Here is a 21842-nt window from a genome sequence, read left to right as displayed (position 1 = left end):
GCTTTTCCTCTGCTGTTAACACTGACCATTAACTGTGCTCTCTCATCCTATGACTGGAGATTGCATTTGATTTTTTTAATGTGTTATTATTAAATCTTTAGTTACACAAATCAGCCCCAGCTGATTTAGTTACACAAATAACCCCAGCTCTGCTTGGGGTTATTGAACCCCAGGTGCAGGACCCGGCACTTGGCCTTGTTGAACTTCATACAGTTGGCCCCAGCCCATCAGCCCAGCCTATCCAGATCCTGCTGCCTGCCCTCCATACAGAATCTCACTTCTCTGTTAGTGCCAAGTTTTTTCCCTGTAGCAGTAGTTTTCATTCTAGTGTTTGGCTTTAAAAAGGTAAAGTCAGAAGTGTTGTCTTCTAAAAGCGCCTAGAGAAAGGTTCTGAGGATTTTCTTGGTGATGGGGAAGAGACTGAAACAAAGTAGTCACAGGGTGTCATCATATTCTGAAAAGAAAAAAAACTGTACATAAGCTTATAGAAATGTCATGGAATGAATTAATTAATGTATTTGCACAATGACAGACCAACTAAGAAAGGAAATACTTCAGCACTTGTTTGTAGGGGCTCAGCCCATCCAGCTTTGTGTGCACTCCCAATCTCAGCTTCATCATTGCTCAAAGCTTCAGTGCCAGGGAAAATAGATGCTAATACCACAAACAGACTGACATTACAAATTCAGGATCAGACCAACACTTCTCCAGGCTAAACAGCTCTTCCTATTGCCACTTTCCAAGATAATCCACATGTCCCTAGGTAGAATTTTGAATCAATGATAACGCATGTGTGTGTGTGTGTGTGTTTTTAAGAGGTACCTTCTACTTCAGTACTTCAGGGTCTGAAAGCTCTTGACACAGCGTGTCCCTGGGTCTGTACTTTTGCTCAGCAGTGGTACTGTGCTAAAAAGGGTAGTAATAATAATAACAGAGCATTGCTTGGAGCTTTCAGTCCCTGAAAGGGGATTCTACGGACTATCAGGTGGAAATGAATAGAATGCCAGAAATGCAAGTATAAACTAGTGCTTTACTGTAAAAAATTACTGTGAGCATCTTTAACACAGATTAACAAGACCGACTGTATTGGTCTATGCATAAGCTACATTGGGGAATAATTCCAGCCCAGGGTTCAGCTGCCTGCCCTGTGCTCATTTTGCACAGTACAGCTGTGCAAAAAATAATTGACTCTTTTCCTGGAAAACTGTTGATGAGCTGCAGTAGTTTGTAAGCTAATATCATGCAAGGAAAGGGGTGGGGGGGAAAGAGGAAGGGACAGGACAGAAGTGATGTTGCTGAGATGGTAACAGTTAGTAACTCAAGGACAAAAAACCACCAGGTGAAAAGGAAAAAAAAACAACTAAGGACACACCCAAAGATAGAAATCAAGCAAGGTCAAGTTATTTGCCATTCTAAAGAGCGATACATCCCCCCCATCAGACAGCCTGCCTAGCTCATCAGGCATCTGCACATCTAGCATGTCATTGCCATGGATGTCCTACCTGCAGAGTCTGTGATGACTGATGCCATCATAAACACCAGCAGAGGAAGGTGTGTCCATCAGAGGAGTACAGGTTTGCTCCAGCACAGAGATCCCTGCAGTGATGCCATACCCCATTCAGGGGACAGCATTTCCCAAAACAAAGTCACTCAGCTGCTTGCTAACAGCTCAAAACCACTGCACTGGAAGGCAAACACACTGTACAGCCTGCTGGATGCCTACGCCTAACAAGCTCTCCTCAGCAAGCACCTAGGTGGCACAAAACCTTGGGCTCATGTGAGTGCACCTCTGTGCCTTATTTCTGTTAGTTCAGTTTGCTCTGTTCATTTTTTTCCGAGCTCTTTAACCACATTATTACTATATTTCATCTGAGAAGCACTGTCTGGGAGCCTTTGGTATTTGAATGACATTGGCGATCCCAGGTCTTGAAAAAGGAATATTGCTGCCTGTTGCACCAGCACCAAGTTGTCAGGCATGACTGTGAGTATTAGGGGTTGTACAGAGAAGAAATAGCCCTTGCCACTACAAAAGTACAACCTCACAGGCTCCCTTCTCTTTTCTCTGAAGGGTAAGGTTTACTGTCCTCACCTTCATGTTTTAATGCATATTAGAGTTACTCAAGATAACATAGGAAGCCTGCAGCAGAACCAAGAACTAGTTTCATGTGTTCATTAAATATAAGGCAATCTTTTTTTTTTTTCCATTTATTATAAGGAAGTTTTAAATACTGGCTGCCAAAATAAAAGACCCCAAATATTTACAGTTTCTCCCTAAATAAATAATCCTTTTCCTCCATCGAAAACTGTCATATCAGAGCACAACCCCACCTAAATTAGAGCTGATATGAGCATGTACAAGGTAGCAAAACTGAATTTCACTCTTCAAAAGGAAAGAAAAAAAAAAAAAAAAAAACAGATAAAAATAGCTTGCTTCTGTCCTACAAGCCCCCAGCAAAAAATAAGGTCGGGGAGAAAAAGTTACTCTGCCTAAGCCATCCTCAACTGATTTCTGCTTAAATTATTTAAGGACAGGTTGAATAACAGAGGCTCCACCTTCTATTCCAGTTTTTTGCTATTCTTAGAGTCAAAATTCTTATGCTAATTTAAACCTCCCTTGTTTTAATTTAAATTCATTATTACTGATTCTACCCACCATGTACTTGAACAGATTATTCCACTGCTCTTTTAAGCCACTTACACCCCTAACACTGAGGATAGTTTTCCTTCTTTAGCCTTCTCTTTTCAGGAGACACCATTCCTGTTATCTTCCCACGTAACAAGTCCATTTTCCAGCTCCATGCTCAGCACCACGCTTCCCACCGAGGCCGTCTCTCACCGACCACATCCCTCTTGAAAGTCAGTGCCCACCCCCAGGACTCCCAGAGGAGGCCAAGCAGAGCGTAAAGGCTTCAGGTATCCAACAGTCTCATTCGTTCATCCCGAGATGACAAGGTCTTTTGTGTTAAATCCTATTCCGCTGTTGCCCTGATGATGTGCCCCACAGGGCATCAGCACCCTGTTAACACTTGCATTTTTCCCACCATGCCAACACACTTCACTGATCCTGACAGTTCTGGTGTGTTCTTTTATGATCCACACCTGAGCACCTCTAGCACTGAGAGTCTTTTACACCTTAACTGAGAGTTACAAGCCAAGTTCACCACCTCCTTGGTCCCAGTGCCAACTTGGAAGGGTGACATCCCCAGAAGGAGACATGAACACTTCAGGCTCTGGATTGCAGCTTTAGGTAAAACTGGTTTTAATTTCAAGACGTTGGCACATTTGGGGGATGCTGCTAACACTCTCCAACTGTCAGCTCTTTGGCAGGGGCACCACTTGACTTTCGGTGCCAATCTGTCTTTAGATATTGCAGCCTATAAACCTGCAGATGGAGTTTTGCACAAGCAGAAACTAACATGTCAGTTTGATTGTAGGATCAACTGGCCACAATCCAGCACTGTCTTTCCCTCTCTGTGCCTGTGGGATGTGTGCTGAGTGAACAGGGTGCTAAAGGTACCTCTTTTCAGGATTCGGGCACAGGCCAGCAATCTCTTGCTTCTGCTCCTCCCAAGAGGAAATGTAACAGACTGACCAGAAAAGCTAAAAAACAGAGGTGTTTGTCAGCATACGTTTACTGGTAACATAGGGAAACAGCATTAAGATTACACCATAGCCTTATAGATGCATTCCAGTCTGTTGCTTTACTACACCAGCTAATAAAACCAAGCTTGGCATGTTTGTTCGTATTTAGGGTTTTTTAATTGACTTTATAGAAGTTCAACCTAAACACCTTCATTACTAAGTGTTTCACTCTGCCCACATTTTGTGCTTTTCTGAGGGTGATCAGATTATGTTGTACAAGTCCCCTCGGCTCTAAGTCCAGGGATGCATGAAAACAGTGTGCACAAAATATGGAGCCTGCTCTGTAACCCAGAGCTGATACCCAGCACTGCACAGACTAAACATTAAACCTGATAAAGAAATAAAGGACATACAACAGTTTGGAATAAAGACTGCCTAGACAAGCCAATACGTTTTGAGACTTATTCTGAGAACTGCTAGTAGGATAGTGACTGAGAAGCACATTTATTTCTATCCCAAGCTGCTTAGTACTGAAGCCAAGCTTAGTACAGGCCAAGCTGTACAAGAGAGGACTGAGGGATATATCAGTGTTTTTCCAGCAAGCCAGAAAATTAATTTAGAAAATGTTTACAAGCATTGCTTTAAGTGTGTATTATTCATTTGACTTTTGAAAATAATTCAGATCATTTTAAACTACTACATTGCAGCCAGCAAGTAAAAACACCTTTCTAACAAGTATCTCTACAATAATAGCTTTTCAGGACACTCACTTATATCTATTCTTTCTAGGTACCAAATATACATTCGTGTCTAAATAGTCAGCAGATAATTTAATGCTTCTGGATGCGACATTATGAACAGTATTCCTCTGAAAGTGGTGGGAATATATTATGACTCACACGTAACATTTATCTTCATCCTAAAGAGTAATTTAAACTGGAGTATTTTATCAGGAGATTATTAATTTTGGAACATAAATTAATGAGGAGTGAATATCTAGAAAATATTACAAATGGGTGGGAGGGAAGAAAATCTACTGCATGACTCAGAAAAGTTTAAAACACCATTTAAGGAGGGTGTAAGTACAGTAACAAAAAAATGGCAGTTGAAAAATTGAGACAGATTATGTCTGAGGTAAAAGTCTACTAAGGACAACAGCAGTTTCCCCCATCACTGCAACAGGTCTTCTACCAGGTCACCATGAAGAAAAAACAAAAAGCACCTGTTTCTTGTGGGATTAATGTCATGGGGGTCAACAAGCTAAGTGGTTGATGATAACATCAGACTGATAATGAAGCTATGAGGAATGTAAACAAGTTAGAAGGAACAAAGAAGTGGTGATCCACGAGACACTTTGCTGTCTCCAACCGCTTCTTCTCCAACCGTTAAGACATGGAAGTTGCTGGGTGTTTGCTGGTGCTGGGCCAATTGTTGGTAACCAATGAATAGCTAGTGGGAAACTACCACCTGCAGAGCTAATGGTATAAGGGAGCCTGTCCTCAATAAGGTCGAGGAAGTTATTGAACCCTAAACTTACCATGGTGTCTGTGCGGTCATTTCGCCACAAATGGCGCCCGAACAGGGGCAGACCAACGGAACAGGGGCAGGGACGCTGATTGCCTCACAAAGATAAGTTCGGCCAAACCCAGCAAGCTGAAAGGAAATGCACCCAAGCTGAAAGAAGCTCAAGCTGAAAGAAGCATTGCTAAAAGAGACATACCCCCACACACAATTACGTCTCTCTGGCCACAGGTATGCAGTTGTGCATCACAGGGAATCATATGTCCTTAAGTAACAAAGAATGTCATAGGAAGCTTCCAGATTATACCCTCTATTACGTATCAGACAGTTTACGATCCTGAAACATGGGACCAAATAGGGGTCAAGCCTTGGGACTCTGCTACTAAAAATGACAAGGTTGCAGCTGGACTGCTCAGCACCTAGAGAGCCATCTTTGAGGCCTTAAAGAGCCATGTGAGATCACAATCAAAAGCATCTTGCTTGGCACATACATGTAGCAAGGGATAATACTTGGTAGATGAGGTCACAGCTTTTGTGACGTTAGAAAACCCCAAAACAATTAAAATAGATAATGGGCCAGGATATGACCCATGTAACCCACTTTTTTTCAATAGTGGGGCATTCAGCATCTGACAGGTATAGCCCATTCTCCCACAGGTCAAGCAATTATTAAACAAGCCCATGGTACCTTAAAAGCTATGCTTTAAAAACAAAAGAGGGGGAATATGGATATGACCCCCCCAGGAAAGGATAGCTAAAGCATGTGTAGTGGGTTTACGTGGCAAGGTTTTGGTAGCAGGGGGCCATAGGGGTGGCTTCTGGGAGAAGGATCTAGAAGCTGCCCCATGTTTGCGAAGGGCCCATGTTTGGGAAGGGCCCCACTGCTGACCTGAGCCGAGCCAATAAGCCGAGCCAACAATGTTATTTTGCGCCTCTGTTAGAGCATATTTAAGACAGGGAAAATAACGCTGCGCCACACAGCAGCTGGGAGAGTGAGAGGAGTGAGGAACAGCCTTGCAGGCGCCAGGGTCAGTGCAGAAGGAGGGGGAGAGGTGCTCCAGACGCCGGAGCAGAAGTCCCCTGCGGCCTGTGGTGAGGCCCATGGTGAAGCAGGCTGTCCCCCTGCAGCCCATGGAGTACCACGGTGGAGCAGGTGGCCCTGCACCGACGGAGCCTGTGGAAGACCCCTGCCGGAGCAGATTCCGGGCCGGACCTGTAGCCCGTGGAGAGGAGCCCACGCAGGAGCAGGTGATGGGGCAGGAGCTGCTGCCCGTGGGGGAGCCAGGTTGGAGCAGTTTGCTCCTGAGGGATGGACCCCGTGGTAAGGACCCATATCTGGAGCAGTTCTGAAAGAGCTGCTGCCTGTGGGAAGCTCACGCCGGATCAGTTCATCAAGGACTGCATCCCGTGGGAGGGACCCCACAGCACAGGGGATGAGAGTGACCGAGAAGGAACAGCAGAGAAGAAGTGCTGTAGACTGACCATAACCTCCACTCCCCCATCCCCCTGCACCGCTTGGGAGGAGGAGGTGAAAGAGTCAACACAAATTACTTTAGTCTAGAAGACTCCATGTCCAGCTATAAAAGAAATTGGAATCAGTTGCATCTCACTTGACACTTCCCAAACCATTCGCCAGTGACAAAGCCCAGGCAGCATTTTTCCATGTGTAGCACTACAGCACATTCAGGATGTCACCTGGGTGACAAGAGGCTAGAAGATACCACAGCGTGTAGATGCAAACATCTAGAAAATGTCTGAAAAAACACAGAAACAGCTTAGCCTTGAAAAGAGAAAAGTTATCTTCACGTTTATGAGGGCAGCTGAAAGGACAGTGGAAATAAGCCCTTCTCCACATCCTGGATGTGGAGGGCAAGGAGGAGTAAGTATAAGTTGTAGCAGGGGAAAATTCAGATTGGAGTGGCTTTAACATTTCTAAGACTCAGAACAGCAAAGCAACAGATGGGATAGGGAGGAAGTTTTGGGGATCCCCTTGTGAAAGGAGTTCAAGCACAGCATCAGGGAATCAACATGTCAGGGATGGCAAAAGTAGCATTACTTATGTCTTGGGGCAGGAGGATGCCCTTGATAGCTATTTGCTAATAATGGGAGATAAGGACCTCAAGCAGCCATTTCCCATGATTAGCAAATGGGCAGAGTTGAGTTCCTACTTGTACCAAAACCATTTCATTTGGCAGCATAAAGAGACCTAAAAGAACATCTGGGGAAAAAAAAAAAATTAAAAAAATCAAGCATGCAGCTTGGCAGGTGGTAATAGTCAGAAAGCATTCCCCATAGTCTTTAGAGGATTTATGAAGTACATCATCAGAAGGTGATTGTCTGTGTCACATATGGGAATACATCTACTTAGAAATGTTTAACTTTTCCATTTTGCAGTTGGAATAGCCCACCCAGCGCTCAAAGCATAGGCACCATCTGACAAGCTTTTAATGGGAACCCAGTGAGCCCTCGGTTGTTTGGAAGCATGAATACTAAACTGAATTTCCCCAACTACATTTCTTGTCCTTTATGAAAAAATAATGAAATTTTTCAGTGAGTATTTATAGTACTTCATGAATTTGGGATGAGTACTAGCAAATGGTTTAAGAGCTAGCAGAACAATAGTAAATAAATGCATAAAGACTTGGACTTAACCTTTTGATGTGATAGTTTCTCCTCCCTTGATTCTAATTAGCAAGGGGCAACTCACTTGCTGGGCCTTGAAATGGTGTGGTCTTTCATAGGACACAACCATTAACTTCTTAGGGACTAGATTTAGTCTGACCTTTTGCTGAAGGCATCTGGCACTGGAAACCCCAAAATACACAGGCTGTGGGGAATGTGTGCTCAGAGACAATTTCTACAGAAATTTCAGGACTATCTCCTCTGTGCCAACCAGTGAGTAATTGTTTCCCATCTTTTCTAACATAATAGCAGATACCAGATGAAGCAGCTCCAGGCAGCCACTTACACAAATTCGTGCATGGAAAGGTCAGTCTCTTTCAGGCAGCGTTACCTCCTACCCAGAGCTTCTTGAGGAAAAACACTGTGCAGAGAATGTGTATTGTAGGTTTTGTGTGTCTGCCTCTGTGATGCAGAGAAGGAACCACTCTGTGCTGTATTTATCAAGAGCCACCAAACACAGAAAGCAAAGTTAGTTCAGGTATCTGGCAAAGAAAACTTCTAATTTCCCCAGCATTTACATGCTTCTTATCCCTGTCAGAAAGCTATGGGAGAAGATGTGCCACCATCTGACTCAAAGAGGGCTGGTTACCTTTGTACAAACACTTTGAGGAAGGAAATTCAGGGTTCCAACCACTGCACACAAGACACTGAGACTCTAAAGCAATTCCTCCAATGTAGGAATAGACACAGGTAGTGCTTACTTTATGCTGTCCTCCTGAATGTTTCCTTCGTTGGCACAGAAACATCAACAGGTTATTTGTTTAATATAAGGTTCATTTGCAATATCAGTGGTGATTCAAAGCTTCCATGCAGTCTTGTTTCATTTAGGAAACAAATATTGTTTAGGTTTAGCTATATTTTTCCCTATGAGTCATATATTTGAGGGTCTTCATGAAAATAGCATGAGCAACAGCAAATCTCTCAAACCAGGGAGAGGAAAGCAGCTGAAGCATGAGCCTGTCGCAGCAACAAAATTTTGCTATGATGCTTTGTCAAACAATTCCGGAGTGTTAAGCCTTTCTTGAGAAAAGAAGATCTATGGAAGTGTATTTTTAAAAGTGCTCATATACCTTCATGAAAGAAGCAATAAGCACACAAAGCAAGAACACGCACAACACATTTTCCTCATGCACTTGCACATGAATATGTCAGAGCTCCTGGGGAAAACTGTTACCAAGCCAACGACCTTCGTCCAAAAACACACAAAGTTACCTGCATTGTGACCATGCGATGGTTTCACTGAGAAGAGGGCAGGCTCCTCCAAGCTACCTGCTGTGCAAGGCTGAACACTCAGACTCCATTTTGTAGATCAGCTGACAGCTGAGGGGTTGAGGAACAAACTTCTGAGCCTCAAGTCCTTTCTCCAAAACATGTAGGAAGGAGCTCTGCTTGCATGGAAAGCTGCAGTTTTGGACATTCACCAACCAGCACACAAAAAAAGGTACAGGATTTCCCTTTCTGTTATAACACAAAGGGACCTCAGCCAGGTGAAAAGTGACAATTACAAGAATGGCAAGCAGCTCTCGCACCCACGTTGTATTTGCAGCTAGCATACCAAAGGAGAAAAGCACAAGTCTGCTCCATGACAAGAGGGGATTAGCAATATCCACAAGATCACTTAATAAGCACCGCTGGTATTTTGCCAGCCTCGCTGCCTGCTTTCCAACCAACAGCCATGTTAACAGCTGCTCCCTGATTTCATAGTGCTGCTGGTGGCAGGAAGGGCAACTGGCAGAGCTTTTCCCTGGTTAGAAAGGCTGAGCATTGGTAAAGCTCTGACTCTCTTTGCATAGCTGTGGTCAGACTAACAGATCATTTTCAGCCACCCATTAATATTTTATCTAAAAGATGTGCAGCAGTCTTTTCCTAGTACACAAGCAGGCATTTTACAACTTGTGAAATAGCGGGTGACTGAGAAAGTTGGGCTGAGAGCCAAGTGTTACAGAGATGCTGCTGGCCATGCTCTCCTGGCAAGATCAAGCAGCCTGAGCAACCTTGGAAGGGAGCTCTGGAAACCCAGGGGCCAGAACAAGTGTGTTTTCAATGGCTTAAAGACATTAAAAATACTAATAACCTCTTCTCTCCGTGCTGACCTAAGAGAAATCTGTGAGTGGCAAGGCCTGGGTCTGGGGACCTACTGTACCACTTCAGATCCTAACAGTATTGACAGAAACACACGAAGCCTCCACACAGCAACTCCAGTTTGGGCTCAATACTCAGTATAAGCACACATCCAATTACAAGTTCATGACTAATTCCTGGAAACTGGGAAGTCTAAGTAATAGGAGGACTAGAGAAGGAAAAAATATACTGCCATAGAAGAGATTTTCCTCAAATACCACGTACCACCCATCCAGCACTTCTGCACAGCCAAGTCCCATTACCGTAAAGGAGCAGTCCAGAGAAGCAAAGCCAAGCAAAGAGAAGCCAAGCAAAGCAAACGGAGCTGGCAGCAGTGCTGACAGAGGCAGGTGAATCCCAGCACTGTCAGCGCAATGCTGTGCTTCAGTCTGTGTTCTAAGAGCAAGTGCTAGGCTTGCACTAATTTTTCCTTTTTCCTTCCCCCCTCATCGCCTGGCCTGATTTGTTAAGCAGTGTCCTGCCCAGAAGGAGAATTAATGAGGTTTCATCTTTTCATTTTTTTTTTTTAATATATTTTTTTGAGACAGGCTAAATTGCAAAGCTCAGCTGATCCCCTCCATCCTACCCACCTCTCCCCTTCCCCAGCTTAAGCAGCAGAGATGTGTGCCATCAGCCATTATCCTGTTAAGAGCCTGTGACTGCCACTATAAATACCCAGTATTCTAATGCTGGCATCGAGCTCCCAGAGAATAAACTACCTTGGTACCTTGATTGAAGAATGGGCTCATTAAGGTAACAAAGTGACAGTTTTGAGCAAGCTCCCTTTGCAGTTTCTAAATGCGTCTTCTCTGATGGGATTAAAGATGTGCTACCAACTGGGAAGAAAAAATGTCCTTAATATCAGCTCTGCCTCTGGCTACATCATTAAGCAATAAGACATGACAGGCAGTACGCTGCCAGATTTTTTGCATGCTTAGGTATGCAGTGAGGTATAATGGTCAGAGCAAAGGAATTTAGCCCCCAAGAGCTGTGGTCATTGCACCAGTACCTCTTACACACACACCCCAGCTAGCCAAGCCCAATGCATTTCCAAGGCAATAACACAAGGAAGCAGTCAGAGCACTTCTTATTTTATTTTTTCCTATATCCCTAATTAATTGGAAAAAAAATAAGGAAAGCAAAAGATTTGCTCTCCCCCCATTTAAAATATTTCTAGTTCTTATATTTGGCTTTGTGCTACAGGTTCCTTCAGCAATGAAATATCAGTTACATGCTGAGATAGATTCTCTTTCATCAAATGTAAAGTAGGCTTCCTTGATAGAAATTACAGCCCATCCTGCTAGCCTCCCTTCTATAATAGATGTGCCTTTTAGGAACCAGGCAATGGAGAGAACCTGACTCATCCCACAGGCAAACTGCCTTACTCCTCTGAATGCCAGTTTGTTGTTAGACAGGATGAAGTACTCTTTGGGAAGAGGTCATTGTCAAAGAGAGCCATGTAAGAAAATAGATATGTATTTAGCAATAGCATATGATTGTCCTAAGATGAGAACCCTCTTGTCCAAGGATTTTTGGCCATAAGAAGCTGATAAACTTTCAAAGCTGTCAAATTACAGAAGATGAGGGGATTAATACCATCTGAAATAGATCATTTTTAATAGAGCATTTATAAAGGCAGAACATATTGACATGGCAGACAGTGGGAACTTGCAAAGCCAACTTTTGGTTTACTTTAGCTTTCTTTAGAGTTACCGATGCTACTCATTTTCCTCCTTGTCTCCTACATGCTTTCTGCTTATCTCACCCCTTCACTGTCTCCTTCCCTGGGGGACTCTTCTGAACCACCTCGAGTCTGTACAGCTCACAGCACAGTGGGGCTCTGTTCTTGATTTGTCCATAGATATTACCAGAAGGAAATAAAATATAGCATCCTTGTTAGCACAGGATTTATTCCTGGAAGGCTCAGAGGTTTTCCCATCAAGCTGGAATTGTTTTAAAGGCTTCAGAAATGTTATTCTGCCAGCTTTTCCCCAACCCAGTAATAACTTATTAAATGAGACTGCAAATTTACTTTAATCATTGTTCCTTCCCCTCATCTCCTCTTTCTTACAGAGTTTCAGAGGAGTCATAAATTTGTTTTGCTCCTGTTTAAAGGCTTAACTTTGTTTTCTCCTTTCCTGACATCAGAAGTCCAGATAAGCACAACCAGCCTTCTGGAAATCATCTGAGATGAATATAACTCACTTGGGTCTGTAGAGAATAGAGCAGGTACACGGCTTGCATACGATAAGAAATACCCTCTGTGGGCAACCTACAGGTGAACCTGAACGGATGTGAAACAGTGTCCTCTGGCCACAGCTGTCCTCTCCCCTTTACAAAAAGATTACCTAGTATATCAAAGGGATTCCTTGAAGGCCCTGTGATAGAAAACAAAGAGAACACACACACACACACCAATAACAATCAGCCCTGAAGTAGTGTACAGATGTGTGGCCTATCTGAATACAAGGGCACATATGAGGACTGGGAAAACAGTACCTTACAAGAAGAAATACCTGGCATTCTAAGACTGTGTGGCAGTTATGAATAGGGCAGCAGTTTTACAAATCTGTTAAAGCCTTGTTATCACAGCCCATCTCAGTGCTGTTAAAGACTGCCTACCAGAATGCAATCTAGGTGTAGCATTTGATGCGAGTGGACATCGAAGCATACAGCTGCTGGTGACTGTCACTACCATTACATCAGGAAGGCACCAGTCTCCAGATCAGGCTGGAAATTTCAAGAGACAGGACTATTTCATGGCTTGCAATGCATCTGGACTGTGCTAGGAGACAGCCTTCTCCATTTACTCCCACAGGTGCTGGCAGACTTCAATGTAAAGGTCTTGTTCCATCTTTGGATTTCCTGTGCTCAGAAATTCAGGCTATGTGCAACTAGAGCTGGGCTGGAGCTCAGTTGGTTACAACTAAGCCTGGTAGTCAGGAACCACAGAGTTTTGACCAATGCTACCATGCTTGAACACACACATATAGGCTCATGCCTATGTTCCAGGTTTAGACCCAATTGCACATGCATTAACTGGAATTCATTAAAAATAATTGACACAATTCTGAGATTTGTGTACTTCCCATTTCAAGCACATATACAAGGTCTCTTCATCTTAAGAAAGAAGAGAGAGGTCTCTTTGCTCAGACCCAGTCTCCAAACACAGAACTCTTCTGGGATCTCAGTGTGTCCAGGTGTCAAACTGCCAGACAACAGAGAAAGATCTCCAACTGCTCTATTTTGCTGCCTGATGTCATGCTAGAACAGTGGTAGCAAAGACCAGACAATTATCTCAGAGACACTGACCAGGAATCCAGGGACATAATGAAGCATGTATCTGAAATATACACACACGAATAGATTTAAGCAATTTGAGATCCTTCACAATCCTTACTTTTCAGCATGTATTGCTTGTAACCAGCGCATGTTCTTCCCATCAGTGATTTCTCAACCAAGAAACGCAACTAAAAATACTAACTCCCACCATGTTGCGGGAGCACAGCACAGCCTTGGGCACCAGGAGCTTCCCAGAACATCCCCTAGCACATGGCATACACTCACTGAACCATGGATGGGAAAGGGAATCCCCAAGAGATGTGGTGACAGCAGAGATGCTGTGAAGGAGATTATTTCCGTGTCCTCACAATCCATTTCCATACAGCTCTAGACTTTTCTCTCCATAGCATTCAAGACTTGAGCATCTTTAATGACTCACACTTCTGAGACTGGGATGAGGCAAGGAGGAAGAAAAAGCACTTAGTAAGTTTGCAGAGAAACCCCTCAGACAAGGGCCTGCCCAATCTCTAGGATGTGAGATGAACAGGACTAGTTCCAGAACAACATGTAGACGCACCAGCACTATTATATGAACAGCAGCAAATAAATGCCTAACAGACAATTTTCTGCCTCCAAGACCCCTGCTGTTTACTCGCCTAGCTCTGTGCTCTGCAGCATAGATGTACCACCTGTCTCTGAATCCCCAGGCTCTGCACACCATGTTGCACCAAATAATGGTCATAAAGTACTTTTCAAGTATAAGATCATAAAGCAGAACCACAGCCACTGAAGAAAAAAATATATCTTTTTTTTTCTTCCCAGAAAACAGTAGCTGGACCACATCCAACAACCTAGCCATGGTAATGTTTGCTGCCTCTTTTCTCAGCACCACCTTCTCACAGCTCCATGCACATGAGCACCAGAACCCCTGGGACATGAGATATGTGAGTGACCTGCTGGACAGCAGGATTGGGCTGACTCCAGTGCCTTCCAGGGCTCCCCAGCTCGGCAATCTGCACAACACAAACACACACCAAGTTATTTCATAATTTAACAGATAAAACAAAGCGGGAGGCAATCTGAGAGGAAACAACATAGCTCTCAGGATAAACAGAAGGGGCTTTCTCACGTTAGAAATGCCTGTGCTTTGGTTACTAGACCAGCTTTGTGAATCATAACTTTAAGATTTTCCACTGTAATCAAATGCTTAGGTGTTCCACAGCATCGGTAACCCCATCCGAAGTGAGACGTAGATAAATTAGAAAGAAGTTCTGACATTAAAAATGATACACTGCAGTGAGTCACTCTATTAGCAACCTTTGTGCGATGTTTGGTAGACAGAGAAGGGCTGTCCTATCTGGTAAGTGACTCACAAAATAAAAGAACGTAATACAGTAGTGATCAATCACAGAGGTGAATAAGCAGCAGCGGTTTTGTCCAGAGGCTGAGTAACATACTCAGCTACACATCAATGATCCATGCTCCTGCTTCTTTCCACTCATTTAACTGAGTGCTACATTGCCTAAGCTCATTGTATCATGCAGTGCCTTATCTAAAAGGTGGAGATCAAAGGACAGAAGGAGAGGACTTCAGACAGTCCACGTAACTCTTCTTGCCAAACCCCTTTGCCTGACTCCAGACAACCCTGCAGAAGATCACAGGAACAGAATTGTACAAATTCCACCTGAGCAGAAACTACTGGCAAAGTCAATAAAAAATAAATTTAACACAAAGTAGTAGCTCCTATCATCTCTTCTAAGATGAATGGACAGAAAGTCTGTCTTTTCACTTACTTGTGGATTCCCAGCCCTATCCACATCCCAAAGTTCATAATTTCCTCAGCTGTGCTGAATGCTGAAGCATTCACTGTGCAGTCTTCTTCAGCTCAGAGATCCGGTCAGAGCCCAGCTTCCACAAACTGACCAGCAACAGGGCCAAGTCAGTTTTGCTACCATAGAAAAATTAGGTACTCTCTGCTGGGGAGGGAATATGCTTTTACCTATTAAATGCTGTTGCACAGTGGATTGGAAAGATGCTGTCAAAATAGAAGTTACATCAAGTAGAATGTAGTAACTGCAGCCATTCACCATCACAGCAGGTAAAGCATAGTCAAGAAGTCAATGTTGATGGACGTCCTGCCAAGAACCTGTTGTTTGGGTCCCCACAAGCCATGCTGCTTGCTGCCCTGGCACCTGCTCTGTGAAAGCTCTTCTGAAAGAAAGACATTGAGAAACACACCTCATAACTGGAAAGGAGAGAGGTGGCTGGGCAGGTGGGCACTGCTTTGAGAAATTGACAGATTCCTTTCATGGTGCTCACACACTGCAGGTGTTTAATGGCTCCATGCAACATAGGAAGACTCACCCAAGGAAAAGGTGAAATCAAAGATTTTTACCTATTTCTTTGGTCTCTCCTAAAGGAAAACTCACCATTATATACCACATGAAAGCAACATCCAAACACACAAAAAAAAGAATTTCAGGACCCAGAGCCAAAATCTTTAGCTCTGAAAGGCTGACTCTTCAACCTTAGTAATTTTTTTTCTTCCTTTTAGGCCATGCAAATACAGATAAAATATCCTAACAATACTTATAAAACCTTTGCAATGCTTGTGTCTGGGGTGATCACATTATTCATACATTATCTAGCTGTAAGTGAATAGTGCAGCTCATTCAACTGATTTCTTATTCAACTTTCATACAGGACTACATAATGGCACAGTGTGTCGTAAACCCTCGAGAATACTATTTTAATGTCTTCCCCAAATATTTCTAACCTAGCATTACAACAGTTTCCTACAACTATAGAGCTAAATTTCTTGGAATGCATGAACCCAAATGTGCTGAACTCAGAAAAAGTCTGAAGATAACCTAAGAAGCAAGAAAAAGCCTTTTTTCACACTTAAAGACTGCATTCACTTCAGAATTTCCAAGGATAATGATGTTTTCTCCCTTCAGTAGAACACCACAGCCAGACCCAGCTATGGTGATGCTGTAACGCATAACATCTGATGTTGTAGTGGGGTATCCTGGGGGAGACACCTTGAGGTCTCTTCTATCCCATTTTCCACCCTCTCCATCCCCTAAATCCCTTTTTTTTTTTTTTTAATTCTAACACTACAGAGCAATACCTTAGTTTTGAAGTTAGCCAGTTAGCTGAAGCTCTTCCACTACACATCAGTGCCTTCAATCTGTTAATTAGACAAAAAAAAAAAAAAAAAAAACCTCTCCTTTACCTGGACACTCTCACTTTGGTAGACACCTGAGCTACCTTTAAAGAGTTGAAAGAGTTGCACAAAAGGCAGTTCCAAATGAGGTTCCTGTCTATCTCAAGAACCGTCAGCAGTACATGCTCCAGACAACATCTCAAAGACAGGCAAAAGTCTGGATTCCAAAAGAACTGCCATGACCCAATTTTATTTCAACCTTCAAGAAACCCCAGCATGCACATTATTTCTACATTTTGACTTAATTCAGAGAAATCCACCCCTTCATTTCCAACCGAAGTTTATAGGTCAGAGCAGTTTCATCTTGTGGCCACATCCTTGAGGATGCTGTGATATAATCTCCTTGCCAAGTGATGATCTGAGTTCAAAAGTTGTTGGCCTACAGGCAGTATTTCCATTACTAGAGCACGGAAGGAGTCACATCTATATGACACTACAACCTCTCCTGGGCCTGTATTGCTCTAACCCAGATTACGTGCAGCCTTTGAAACCAAATTATCTTCTGACTTTTCTCAACATAAATAGAATCAAGTCCCAGAGACTTTCAGCAGGCCAAGTCTGAAGAACACCTGTGTCATCTTAGGATCTCCAGAGTTTAACTATTCAAACCACATTTTTTTCAGCTCTTATGTAGTAGCAGCAGATTTGCTCCATCACAAAACTCGAGTACACCATTCAGTCAATTATTTTAGGATACTGAAGCAGGTTAACAGAAAGTATACATTAGCATATCATCTTCAGGTAGAAATTCTCTTTTATTCAATTTTTGTGGGCAACTGTCTGCAAAATTATTAAGCCCCCTTCCCTTCCAATTCTTTCAGCTAAAAACAAGATCATTTGGATGCTGCATGGCATTAGTCTGAACAGCAATAATCCCAAATGAGGTTAGCATAATACCCCCAAAAGAAGAGTCAGACCAGTTATGTATCAACTGCTCTTTCAGCTAACTAAAAGTAAAGGCTTACTAAAGGTAAGCCTACTGGTCTTTAATGCTTTGGTTGTAATAATTCTGCCTTCAAAAGATCATTAAACTACAAGGAAGAGCACAGGATACTTCAGTGTAATGTTGTAGTAGGAATCCTTTCATCTTTTACCTAACGCAGGCAACATAATCATTAGAATGCAGTTGCACTTCAAAAAAATGGCTTAAAGAAAATCTTTAAAACGTTAGCGACCTCAACACAAGTGTACAAAATTTACAGGAAAAGCTTCAATTAAAGAAGTTTCTGCTTAGCCAACCCCAAAAGAGCCCAAATTTACAGCCAAATCCACCATCACTTCATCAAACACTTAGTTCCTTATACCTCAGATCTGACAATAAATGTTCATAATTGCTTTTAATTTTTTTCAAGAATTTAATAGTGAAAATAAGCATCAAAGTCTGAAGACCAGTCTGAATGTGTTTTAGCAATTTAGTTCCCACTAAAGGAAGATAAAATACAGAGAGGAATTTGAGTCTGTACATCTCCAAAATAATCTGCCATCATTTACAAACTATCATTACCTTGGTCGTAGACTTCAAAGGACTTCTGGAGTTTTCACCAGATTTTGAGTTGCTGCTTTATTCTAATTCATTAGATAGGATGATACCTTTGAGTCATCTAAAAAGTCAAACAGACAGAAAGAAAAGGTGAATTTCAGCTCTCTACAAGTGTGATTGTTGAACATTTTCAGCTGGTCTTATTACCTCGTAGCCTAAGCCAACTAATTGCTTTGAGTCAGCTGAACAGTAATTGGTTTGTTGTCCATAGCTGTGGATCAATGCTGTAGCATTGTATTGATAATACAATAAAAGCCTATGAAATCCATGGCCTTATTGTGGTAAAAAGTACCATTGAAACAGATACTTGCTTCCATTATATATTATTTTTTTTTAATATATTTTTTCTTTCTTACATCATTGTAAGTGCATTAAAAATACTTAGTAAGCTGCAGCACAGTGAACGAGCAGAAACTGAGAGATGGTTCCCTTCCAGGGAGTGATTTTTAGAAAACACTTCTTCTAAAGTTTATCTACTGAAAAGTTTCAAAGACACTGTAGTTTCTTTGTTTGAAATCCTGTATTTAAGGGATTCCATCACTATTTTGTTTCTAATTTAAGACAACAGCCAAAGTTACAGAAGACAGAACAGCTCTCCACAGGTTGTTTACCAAGAAACCAGAGGCTTCCATAAGCACTTGTATGCAGTCATGTCTGAGTCTGAGCTGTACTCCAGGTGGACATTGTTACCAGAGAGCCTTCTATGGTAAAGGAGGTGAAACTTTTCCAAACGATGCTAAGTCTTGACTTTGCCATGAGCAGCAATTACAGACTGTGGTTACAGGGCTAAGCATTGCCCTCATCAGGGTGTCAGGATAATTTCTTTCTGTGAACACAGGTGAGGGAGGAAAACCCATGGAGAAGATGTGCCTCAGCTCCAGGAGACATCTCTCACCTTGCATTCAGCAGAAACCTCCAAAGAAAAAACAATTCTGGCCTTAATGCACTTAATACACAGGCTGCATCTCCTTGGCAAGAGGTGAAATTGCCCCAAAAGGGGGCTGAAGCACATTTATCTCACAACCATGTTTTGTCCTGAAAAGGCAACATCAATTCTAGCAGAGTATTTCTCACATACAGATAACTTGTGTCAGAAAGAGCTTCAGGTATCTGTAAGGCTGCGGGGCCATGGCCTTTGCCTTAGAGTTTCCTGTAAATTAAGCTAGAAGAAGGCTCTGTTGTTTTATCGTTCTCAAGATACAGGGATGTCTGGGCTCCTTTCACGGCTGACAAGGACTTGCTTCTGTAATAAACAAGATTTCCAAACCCTCCTGCATCACCTGATATGAAACCCTTCTTGTCTCTGCACTCCTCCTGACCCCTGTTAGCTTGCTGCTTTAGGACCATACCCATGACAAGAAACCAGGATTTGTTCCTCCCAGCACTGCCACCCTTTCTGCTCAGGACAGCAGCACAAAGCACACAGAAAGCACTCCCTTGTTGGTGATCAGTTTTGCATTCCCCAGTGCTAACAAAACACAGTCTGAGCACACCCACCTGGGGCTGGCCTCCAAAAGAGAGAGCCTGGAAAGCACTGAGCTATATAATGAAACCTTGGCATATCCTGTTCACACCTGGCACCTGCTCCAAGAGCAAGGACTCAAGGTCTCTAAATCTCCTGCCTAAGGTGATTAATTAGGTGATTATTCACACACAAAGCTTAATCCCCAAGCCATGGAGACCTGTGGGAGTTCACTGACTAACGACTGGCAAGTTGCTACCCAGAGCGTCCCCAGAGATTAATTATATACCAGATCTGCTCAGATTATAGACCTGATTTACAACACTGCTTGGTATTAAGCATGCCTAACACTTTCTATTATACAGTTTAATGTTGAGTGTTTGTGCTAAGTATTTACATGGCTACTTCAGGAGGCATCTTTGGAGAGCATTTAAAGTCAGACATGTTAGTGGCTTTCACGGGGTGAGAAAAAAAATAAATAAATAAAATAAAATAAAATAAAATAAAATAAAATAAAATAAAATAAAATAAAATAAAATAAAATAAAATAAAATAAAATAAAATAAAATAAAATAAAATACTGCAAAGATATTGGCTTCGTCTTTGGTGCCAGATCTGAGGCGTGTTTGTGTAGGATTAAGCTTTTATTTGAAGACCTCTAGCACACCCATGCTGTGGTATGTCAAGAACTAGAAAGCAGCCAGCTTTCTACAATGGTGTGTTCTTTGCGTCACTACAGGAAGATATACATTTGTGATTTTGGGCATTTCATCTGCTACAATATCCCAATGACCCTGTTCTCAGGTAGTCCTCTCGGTAACTCCCTGCTGGATCTGTGCATGCTGGAGGAAGCACCTCCTCCTCTTTCAATGCAAAGTGACATAGAAGTGAAGGGAAAAATTGACTCCAACCTCTCTACTCCAGAAAAGCCTTATTTTGTCGGTAGCCATCCCCTTCCACCTGTGGAAGAATAGTGAAGAAGACACAAGCAGATGTTTCATGCTTGTATCAGTACCCATGCCTCACATAAGTGCTGTCCTTCTGCCAGCACAGTATGGCAGGAATGAAGTGAAGTTGTCTGTGCAGGCCAAGGCAACCCATCAGGTCAATGCCACACGGATGTAGAAGGCATGAACATCAGGAGATGATCCACAGCAGTAAGCCTCCTCTGCATGGGTTAGCCTCCGGGTCCAGAAACCACAGTACGAGCCCTCATTAGACACTCTGAAGGAGTTTCACTTCTTGACTTGCCCAAATCAATACACCAAGAGCAGGATCAAGGCATTTGCTGGACTGTAACAGAAATTTGGGCATGGCAGAATGGGTCCACACTGCCTGGCGATTCTGTTTCAGGCTGTGCTTGGCTTGTGTCCACGTCGGTGCACAAAATACTTGCAAAGAGAGAAGAGCCCAAGCTGCTAGTGTGATCCGTTAGGCTGAGACTTGTAAGCGAGTGTTGCCATGAGACTATTCGGAAAGGTAAGATAACATCTGTAGCACAGAGGCTGTTTCACTGATAATGTGGATTACAGACTGCGGTGCAGTCGTCTTATCACTTAGAAGTTATGAGTCTGCAGAAGGGAGCAGTCTGAAAAGCCAGACCTATACGTCAGGGATTTCCCCAATAATAGGATTACTCATCAAAACAGCACAAAGGAACTGAGCTGAATATCTTCTCCCAGGCAGGAAAAAAAGTGACACAGAGTTAGTGAGCATGCACAGGTTCAAAACTGCAGCTTCATTAAAGCCGTGCCTTCCAGTTTCCTGGGGATCTGGATTTCCTCAGGCCTCTGCTGTGCTTTTTAACCACAGCCACCACCTCTGAAACGCTAATGAAGGTGAGGGGGACATCCAGGGGACAGAGCAGTGTTCACAAACAAGGCACCATCCATCTGCGGTGCAAGGCAGAGATAAACGTCCTCATGTAGAAGACAATTTGTTCCATGAAAAGGACTCATTGAGCTGTATGGAATGGTTGTATTGAAAAAAAATCCTGCCACCAGCCCCAAAAGGTGTCACAAGCCAAAGCATACTCAACTTATTAAACAGAAGAGGACAGTCCACACAGAGCTATGGTTATACATACAGTCCACATCAGATGGAGCAGGCAAATATAAGGGCCCTACATTTCTTTGATCTTCTAAATTGAACATAAACTCCTTCAGTCGGGAAGGACAGGTTCCCAGAAATACACTGCAACATCACTCACTCAAGTGTTTTACATCTTCTGGTATTGGTTTTTGGCCTCTGTTGATGGCAGATCACAGGACTGGGCAGACCACCCTTCTCATCCAGTAACAGGAGCAAGTCAGCAAATTAGAAATTGGATTTGGGGGAAGCTGGCTCTATTGGATTGTCTTGCTGATAGTCTCCCTGGCTTCAAAGCTCACATCTGTCTCGTGAGCTGGGGGACGGTTTCTAACTTT

At 42.9% G+C, this 21842-nt stretch overlaps 1 long non-coding RNA gene across 2 annotated transcripts; it reads right to left on the bottom strand.

Annotated features, from left to right (window-relative positions):
• Window positions 1-11751: 11751 nt before the first annotated feature.
• LOC137858143 (uncharacterized) lies at window positions 11752-19547 on the bottom strand. 2 transcript variants are annotated; one of them, XR_011097514.1, is made up of 4 exons: window positions 19452-19547; window positions 17919-18015; window positions 16309-16378; window positions 11752-14201 (listed from the first exon to the last, which is right to left on the bottom strand). It is a non-coding gene; the product is annotated as an uncharacterized lncRNA (long non-coding RNA). The 2 variants fall into 2 exon arrangements; XR_011097515.1 differs by lacking the exon at window positions 11752-14201 and adding an exon at window positions 14282-15399 and having other exon boundaries at window positions 16319-16378.
• Window positions 19548-21842: the final 2295 nt, after the last annotated feature.

Source organism: Anas acuta, chromosome 5 (assembly GCF_963932015.1).
Source record: "Anas acuta chromosome 5, bAnaAcu1.1, whole genome shotgun sequence".
In the NCBI taxonomy this organism is placed as follows: domain Eukaryota; kingdom Metazoa; phylum Chordata; class Aves; order Anseriformes; family Anatidae; genus Anas; species Anas acuta.
Note: the sequence above shows the minus strand (reverse complement) of the source record. Positions and strands in the feature narration are given on the sequence as shown.